Below are 8,339 nucleotides of genomic sequence, written 5' to 3'. Positions count from 1 at the left end.
AATGAGCAGACCAGATTTCTAATGATGGTCAAAGTTTTTATGGTCAACAAAATTGTAGGCAATCTGGAAGCTGATCTTATTGACGTCAGTGCAAATACAGAACAGTACAACTGTGGTTAGTGGATTCTGACTGCTTTACAAAGCAAAATAAAGGCAAAATAATCAGGTCCAAGTGTATCACAATGGATTCCTCTAACATTGGAGTAAAAGACTTATTCAGACCCTCCATAAGGCATTAAAAATTATAGCTGAGCTCCTGATTATTACTTTCCTTTCTTTCTCTAGCTGTCAGAGTTAAAAACCGTTCATTTCAGTGCTGGTATTTTTATTTTGCAGGTTTATGTGGCACTGTCCCAGTGTGCAAAATGGAAATAACATAAAGCCTGAAAGTATCTGAATCCATCAAGAATAAAATTCTCTTAAATAGAGTGCTTAGTAACATATATTCTTGTAATGGACTTGTTGTGATATTGACATCATCAATTGAAAGACATGTGAATACAAGAAGAATATAGATTGAAGGCATGTTTTTTTTTTTTTTTTTTTTTTTTTAATGTAATGAGAAATACCGTAACACATGATCTGAAAGGAAGAAAATGTTAAAATATTATGGGCCTTGGGTTCGATTCAGTTGGCTGGATTCTATTCTTACTTACATCAGCTTAAATGCAATCTATTGACCTTAAATCCATGCCAGTAAATGGAATTGGGTTCTTTTCCATTTTTCTGTGTACTTAGTGTTTAACTGTCTACAGGAAATGAACCCTAAATGTGAACATGAAAATCTCTCTTGGTGGAAGTTATCACTAGATGAACAATGTCTCTGCTATTCTTTTTGGATCAGATCTAGCTTTTTTGTTGTCAACGACAGGATTATTTTGGCCATTGCAGGGAGTAGGATTGCAATCTAAATTGCTATAATGCAAAAATATGTTGAACACGGATTGTCACAAATTGTAGCTGGTACAGATGTTCTTACATTAGGTGCTTGATTGTGTGAGAATTAAGAAGCTAATTGTATGATGCAGCAGAAGGTTTTGTGTCCACCAGGTTAGCAATGATGCATATCTTAAAGTCTGTGGTAAAGAGCAATAATGACACACGAAAATTCAATGTTTTCTGAAAAGAGAATACATTTCTGAAAAGTCTTTGTTTTCAAATAGACTGATATGAGTGGTTACAGCACCTTTCAAGCAAAGTAGTACAAACTTCTAAGAAATCTCCCTGCCTTTGTTTTGTTTACAAGCCTTGCAGTGAGTTACCTTCAAGAGGAGCCAAGTCCTCACCCGAGCACTATTTTCCAGACTTTACCATATGAAAAAAAATGAGGAAGAAAAGCTGTAAAGAAAACAGTAGTATGGAAGAACAAAAGGTATGACTATCACTGCAGTACTATTCATCCTTCTCTCTCTCTGAGCAAACTGGTGTCTTTGTATGAGGAAGCACAGAACTTCTGCATTTCCAGGACCAACATAGCTGTGTCACTAGATGACTGCACTCAGTGTTAGCTAGATCTACTGAAGTATGTCTCTGATTTAGCTAGATTAGTTCTCTGGTAATTTTAACAATATTAAGGGAAGATGAAGGAAAAGAATCAGAGAGGAAAATTATTAGGTCAAGAGCTATGAGGGAATCCTCACATCAGTGAGAATTGTGCAATAGTGCAATGCAAGAAACGTACAGTTAGAGAAGTCTAGATCTACTCTTATACTCATAGAATCATAGAATCATAGAATATTCCAAGTTGGAAGAGACCCATAAGGATCATTGAGTCCAGCTCCAACTCTCATGATGGATAAAAATCTGATCAGCTTGGTTTCTCCATGATGGATAAAAATCTGATCAGCTCGGTTTCTCCATGCCCAACTTGAATTTGTCCGTAACCTTTTCAGCTAGTCAGAAGAAATTCTAACATATTTAATGTCCTAGTAGGTTGAAATGGGAAAGGAAGGATGAAGGTAGTAATACCTTTGCCCATATAGTGCCAGTAGACATTCCTGGGCACTGGAATTTGATTGACAATGCAGTTTAGCTGTCAGTATGCTAACAGAGCTAGAACTCTCCCAAACCATTGCTGAGCTTTGTGTTAGAGACTGTATGGCCCAGGTACCTTTCCAAATGACACTTTGCATGCAGCCACCCTATTTCAGAGGATGACATAAATGGTGTGAGCATGGGTTAGTCCATCCCAGTTAACATCAGTTCCTGCAGTCATTTCCACAAGCACAATTAATTTGCTAGTGGAGTGTACCTGATGTGTGCAATAATGTTTTGCTCCTCGTCTAAGCCAGGAAGAATGACATGCCAGTGCTTTCCTTGCAAAAGAAAAAAATATTCATAGCTCTTATTGTTTGTTTTGTTTTTTAATCTCTAGCTATTTCAAACCTGCTTATTAATACACTTTCCAGATTTCTGCAATAAAAATAAGAGTAGAGGTAATTTAAGTAAAAAGTATTTATAAAAAAAGTTCAGAAAAGGAGACTGAAACAGAATAAAACTCATTCTGTACAAGCTTTGACCTATTCAATGACACATCTTGAGTTACTGGATTACAACATCTGTTTGTCTAACCTGGCAAGTGACATTCAACACTCACAATATGTTTTAAAGTCCAAGCAAAAACAACTGCACTTTGTCACTCTGAATGTCTTATTCTCAGAAAAGTTACTGTTATATTGTAATTTTGATGGGTCCTGATTAGCAAGGTAGCAGAGAGATTTCATACAGTAAGGCGATAGGATAGCTGGAGAAGTAACCGCAGAGGCTAACAGCTATAGTTGCTACTTATGCCCGATGATGGAGGCTGTCGTACAAAAGACTGTCTGGCTCTAAAATTTTCTCAAATGGTTCAGGGCCATAAAAAATGAAGTTGCCTCTTGACTTTTAATGAAACCAGCCAGTAACCTAAAACATGAGGTTACTAAGCAAGCATATATTGCCTACTCAATTTAGATAAAATGTGAAAAACAGTTTTATTTACAGAGCAGCACATCTTGACTCTTCTAACATTACATTATTTATTTATTTTTTTCAGAAGTATTCAGCCAATTTTCAGTTTCCTCTTTGGGATGCATGAAACCATCCAAATCTAATTAGTTATTCACATCCTGAATCAGCTGATACCAGAATGACTGAATATTAGGAGAAAAAATAGACTGAAATTACAGCAATGAAAACCCAATTTAATGAAGATGAGAATCAGATTCATTGTTCATTGTTGTCATATCTGAATTTTGTACTTTGGAGAAAGAATCATTGCCAGATGCTAAGCGTAAAATTGTGACATAATACAATTATGTATGCCTCATCTCTATCTAGTCAATAGCGTTTTCCGTAGAATCACAGGAATTAAAGATGGGAAAGAATATGCATGCCAAACTGTCCACCCAACAGTGTGAGTTTCTCCCCTGCAGACTATTAATCATGGTTTTTATCCATTTCATTTTATATTATTTCTTCTAATTTCATATGCTTTGTTGGGTAAGAAATTAAAAGGTGTAGGTGTCCTTCTCCACACAACTTGTAGATAATCTGCTGCCCAGTGGGAAGGGCCCTGGAGGTATTGGTCAATAGCTGTCTGAATAGGAGCTAGCTGTGTGCTCAGGTGGGCAAGAAGGCCAACAGGATGCTGGTTTGTATCAGAAACAGTGTGGCCAGCAGCACTAGAGAAGTGATTGCTGCCCTGTACTTGGCTCTGGTGAGGCCTCAACTCAAGTACTGTGTTCAGTTTTGGGCCCCTCAGTACAAATTGGACATCAAGGTGCTGGAGCGTGTCCAGAGAAGGACAGTGAAGCTGGTGAAGGGTCTAGAGAACAAGCCTTATGAGGAGCACCTGAGGAAGGTGGGGTTGTTAAGGCTGGAGAACAGAAGGCTCAGGGGAAACCTCATCGCACTCTACAGTTACCATAAAGGAGGTTGTAGCGAGGTGGGGACTGGTCTCTTCTCCCAAGCATCAAGTGATAAGACAAGGCAATGGTTTTAAGTTCCACTGGGGTGGTTTAGGTTCTATATTAGGAAAAAATTATTCACTGAAAGGGTTGTGCAGCATTGAAATAGGCTGCCCAGGGAAGTGGCTGAGTCACCATCCCTGGAGGTCTTCAAGAAAGGTGTAGATGTAGAGCTTAGCAGCATGGTTTAATAGTGGACTTGTCAGTGCTAGCTTAAAGGTTGAACGGGATGACCTTAGAGGCCTTTTCCAACCTGAATGATTCTATGATTCTATACATTTGAATTTTATAATATATTACAAAATATGTGTGTCTTCATGATGCTTATCTAATTATATTCTTTGTTAATGACTCAGCACATAGATATTCATATTCAATATTATGTTACAAAATACATGCATCTCCACATCTCAATATCTATGATGGATTGCCTGCTACTGTAACCTCTCCTGACCACTTCTAGCAGCTGTACCCACTCCATTTTACAGTTTCCATGGTTCAAAATGAAACATAAATGCATTTAAAACTGTCATTTTTGTTGAATATATATATATTTTTTCCATTGAATAAGAGAATCTCAACAGTTTTCATAGCAGCATTGGGGTTTCAAGACTGGTCTCAACAACACATGGTAAAGGACACAGGCTGTCATTAGAAGGCAGGTGCTCACATGATCTTCATCATTGTAAGCATACCTTTCAAAGACCAGGGTGTTCTACTGCAAAAATAAGAGAAGTGTTTTCTCTCTCTTGCTATGCTATTTTCCTTAAATGCCAGATGTTGAATAATTCCTGTTACAGTGGGTGATTTCATTCAAATGAATGGAAAAAAAAAAACCCACCACGTAGGGTGTTTGGAGATTTTAGGAATGTGCTTCCTATGACCAGGAATTTTTTCTTGAAATTCCCTAAGTGTAATGATGAGATGGATGGGAAAACCTTCAGCTTGAAGAGAAGGATTTTTGGATTCTTCATGAAAATATGTAGAAAAACATCACTGATAAAAAAAAAAATGCTTCTCCTCTGCCAGCAGCTACAGGTTTTGCTACAAATTCTTACCTTGGGTTAACACAATGCATGTTGAACTAATACCAGCAAAAGAAGTGGATGGTGTCATGTGGTCTCACTCAAGGGAGAAGCCAGCTGGTGTCCGACATCAACAGCCGGTGCTCATCTGGAGACTATTTTAATGAATAACTCAAAAGCTGCAGTGGCCTGAGATTGGATTGAGTGTAGAAAAAAAGAATTTGAAGAACCAAGGGCAGAGAAAGGTGAAAATCCAGGTATTTCAGACTATATGACCTTGTATGACTGAAAGCTGGAGACCCAGGGACAGCCAAGTCCTGAAAGGGGCGAAACTTGTCAAGACAGAAGGTCTAGAGATCAACCTTCCCAAGATGGAGCTCCAGACAGATAACTGGCTTCTCCTCTCCCCTTCTTTGTTCACATGGATGGGGACATTCTGGAGGGAAATTACTACCAGCTGAAGCTATTATTTTTTTACTAATTTGATAATTTCTATTAATATTATTATTTTTAAATCACTTGTTTAGCTTATTCTTACTTTCTCCTGACTTGAAGTTTTTTAGCATGATGGAATCGTCACCATTTACATAAATCCTGGGGTACTTCACAGTTTTGAAGTGAATTGATTTACTCCCTGCCTTGAACTCTAACAGACTAACCTAATTGAGGATGATCAGATGCATTTGCTATAATTCTAAGGATACATTCAGAAATATGAGATTTACAGGTAAAACTTTGAATCTTGACATTAATTTTCTCCATTCATTTTGGTGGTTTAGGACAAATTCTGTCTCTAAAGACACTGCGTGGGCCAAGATACAACCCTAAAAGTTTCAAGGATTTATGGTGAAAATATAGTATGGAATAATTAAAAAAAATCTCTTGCTTAAAGGGAGAATTGGTCTTCATGGATTAAGATGCACTTTGAGAGGAGATTAGAACATTGCCTTCTGTTAGGAAGATGACTTTGAATCTTAAACTTTTGCTACATTTAAAATTTAATAGTAGGAAATAAGCTCCTTCATTTAGCCTTCCAAAGTCAGTCATTTTAGTCTAAGTGTTAGGAACAAATCTTCTCTGATACAAGTCTTGAATTTACTTCAATGTAGAATGCAAGGTGTTTTTTTTTTTTTCTTTTTTTTTTTTTCCTTGCTGCTTGTGTATTATTATAAACAAAGAAAAAAATGTAAGCTGAATTTATAGAAAGGCTATGGAATATCAAATTAAAGCTGTATTAGTACTTCATATTAGGAATAAACAGTGTGTAATTTTTCTCAGCAGCCTTTTTTAGCACACAAACGTAATTGAATTGCAACTGACTAATCGCACTTTATTTCTGTAGAATATGAAAAGTTCCACTTGCCAAACTGTATCCTGTGTGTGTTTATGCATATTTTAAAGAAAAGTTCTCAGGAGACATGATAACGTCCCCAATGTGAATCTGCTACTATTAAACTGCTTTTCAGTTCATTCTGTATCTGTTCTGGAAGACTTTTTTTTTTTCTTTTTTTTTTTTTTTTTTTTTTTAAAGTCAGCAGTGCAATAAAAAAGCTTTTTGATGGTTATTTGCCTAACTTATTGATTGTGGTGCCTCAACAGGGATTCCACAGTGTCTTTTAGTTTTCATTATGTGGGTAAGGGAGCAATAAAATTGCATCTGGAAGCTATTTTACTTCAAATTTAAAATAAGGGACTTAGGAAATGGAGTAGACACCACAGTAAAGGAAGAAACCCAAAAGTAGTAAATAGAAAAAACAGAAATCACTACAATAATGTATTTTTGCCTTTTAAACCAGCTTCTATTTAAAAATGAAATCTTAGGCAAAGATGTCCAAATAGATGTTGAATTTTGACAAAACCAGTGGATTGATTCCCTCTGCATTTTATATACAAAATAATCATTATAAAATTTTGTAAAATGGCAAAAGCTGCTCCTCTTTGTAGGAGACTGGACTTTTCCAATCTAAAGCCTAGTTGGATCCTCAGCTGTTGTTACAGCTCATGGTAAGATTGCAGTGAAAAGCAAGTCGCACGTACAACTTCCTCTCCTCATATTACTAACTGGAGTGGAAAACAAGGAGAGAAGAGTGAAAGAGATGAGTGACTGGGAAGACAAACATACTTGTCTTTGTGTCTGCTTGTTTATTTTTTTTTCTCTGAAGAACATGCCATTAAGAAACCTCTAGCAGCTCTCAAAATGCACAACTGGCTCAGCAGCATTGGCTGGCACGGATTTGTACTCACGCATTTGACCATTTCATGGGGAACTGTACAACAAACACGCACTTTCGCATGAGTAAACTTTGTGTGGTTCACTCACTCTGAGTCTTTGCAGCTACTTCACAATGAAGGATGATTAAATTGTCCAGCCAGTGTTTTAGTTATGTACCTGGGTTTAGATGGATAACCGAAAGGATGTCAAATGCCAAAAAATGCAATGGAAAAGATTATGAAGTCATAAAGTGTTTTCAGACACCTGTTCAAAGGAACTCAACCATGTGTTTAAATTTTGTTAGTGCTAAGGGCTCTCTAGTCTGAGTTTTGCTGAACAGAGGTTGAAAATATGCATCTTCGCTTTGAAGTAGTCTGAGATAAAGTGGAAATTCTAGCTAAGAATCGGAACTATGTTGAGTCCATGGAAGAAAAAGATCTTATCCTAGTTAAATGACTTTGTATCATAGGTGGCTTGGGAGTTCTGTTTCTTATTCACATCTGCTACAGTTATATCCTGTACCTCACAAATCTTTCAGACTAAATCGACTAAATCAAATACCTTTTTTTTTTTCCTTTTTTTTTTTTTCTTTTAAGAGAAAGACCATAACATGAAATTTCCAATCAAATTTTTTGGAAACCAAATTAGATTAGGTGAATTCTCAAAGGATTGGACACAAAGACTGAAAGCAGATGTAAACACAGAACAAATCAAAATGAATTAAACACTGCAGCAGTAATGGAAACCTGGAAAGTGATTTGTCTACATCCTTTTTCCAAAAGCAAGTATTTATAAAAAGACTCCTTGGCAACAAGACAAAACTGAAAAGTAGGGATAACTTTTTAAACCATCAATTATGTGCATGAGAGACAATGTGTCTTATTAAAGATGCAGTATGGACATCTATCCAGGGAAGATTCCTCTTTTTCCTTTGACCTTTCCAATAGCATTTTGGTTGCAATGCAAAGAGAAAGCAGCTGATATACTCCTTTCCAAATAGCACATGGTAGAAAAAAAAAAAAAAAAGTGAGAAGGGAATGGAGATTGAGCCTACTTATGCATTGGCAATGATTTGAATGGGCACGGATGGTGGGGAAGCAATTTGCACCACAAAAATGACCAACAAAATGAATTTAAATGAGAAATAAGGGAGCA

General features: G+C 36.6%; 1 long non-coding RNA gene across 1 annotated transcript; it reads left to right on the top strand.

Moving 5' to 3' along the window:
- Positions 1–537: 537 nt before the first annotated feature.
- LOC136789624 (uncharacterized) lies at positions 538–7,777 on the top strand. The gene is made up of 2 exons (XR_010828423.1): positions 538–1,372; positions 3,035–7,777. It is a non-coding gene; the product is annotated as an uncharacterized lncRNA (long non-coding RNA).
- The last annotated feature ends 562 nt before the right edge of the window (positions 7,778–8,339 follow it).

Source organism: Anser cygnoides, chromosome 1 (genome assembly GCF_040182565.1).
Source record: "Anser cygnoides isolate HZ-2024a breed goose chromosome 1, Taihu_goose_T2T_genome, whole genome shotgun sequence".
NCBI lineage: Eukaryota > Metazoa > Chordata > Aves > Anseriformes > Anatidae > Anser > Anser cygnoides.
The sequence above is the reverse complement of the archived record's forward strand: the minus strand, read 5'-3'. Positions and strand labels throughout refer to the sequence as shown.